Source organism: Callionymus lyra, chromosome 10, assembly GCF_982586985.1.
Source record: "Callionymus lyra chromosome 10, fCalLyr1.hap1.1, whole genome shotgun sequence".
NCBI lineage: Eukaryota > Metazoa > Chordata > Actinopteri > Syngnathiformes > Callionymidae > Callionymus > Callionymus lyra.
Window position 1 is genome coordinate 1241560 of NC_141827.1, and position 941 is coordinate 1242500.

Genomic DNA, 941 nt, shown 5'->3' on the forward strand with positions numbered 1-941 from the left:
TGTGTGTGTCTGCAGCAGTGTGTGTGTGTCTGCAGCAGTGTGTGTGTGTGTCTGCAGCTGTGTGTGTGTGTGTCTGCAGCAGTGTGTGTGTGTGTGTGTGTCTGCAGCAGTGTGTGTGTGTGTCTCTAGCAGTGTGTGTGTGTGTCTGCAGCAGTGTGTGTGTGTGTCTGCAGCAGTGTGTGTGTGTGTCTGCAGCAGTGTGTGTGTGTGTGTCTGCAGCAGTGTGTGTGTGTGTGTCTGCAGCAGTGTGTGTGTGTGTGTGTCTGCAGCAGTGTGTGTGTGTGTGTGTCTGCAGCAGTGTGTGTGTGTGTGTGTCTGCAGCAGTGTGTGTGTGTGTCTGCAGCAGTGTGTGTGTGTCTGCAGCAGTGTGTGTGTGTCTGCAGCAGTGTGTGTGTGTGTCTGCAGCAGTGTGTGTGTGTGTGTGTCTGCAGCAGTGTGTGTGTGTGTGTGTCTGCAGCAGTGTGTGTGTGTGTGTGTCTGCAGCAGTGTGTGTGTGTGTGTGTCTGCAGCAGTGTGTGTGTGTGTCTGCAGCAGTGTGTGTGTGTCTGCAGCAGTGTGTGTGTGTCTGCAGCAGTGTGTGTGTGTGTCTGCAGCAGTGTGTGTGTGTGTGTGTCTGCAGCAGTGTGTGTCTGCAGCAGTGTGTGTGTGTGTGTGTCTGCAGCAGTGTGTGTCTGCAGCAGTGTGTGTGTGTGTCTGCAGCAGTGTGTGTGTGTCTGCAGCAGTGTGTGTGTGTCTGCAGCAGTGTGTGTGTGTGTCTGCAGCAGTGTGTGTGTGTGTGTGTCTGCAGCAGTGTGTGTCTGCAGCAGTGCGTGTGTCTGCAGCAGTGTGTGTGTGTGTGTCTGCGGCAGTGTGTGTCTGCAGCAGTGTGTGTGTGTGTGTGTCTGCAGCAGTGTGTGTGTGTGTGTGTCTGCAGCAGTGTGTGTCTGCAGCAGTGTGTGTGT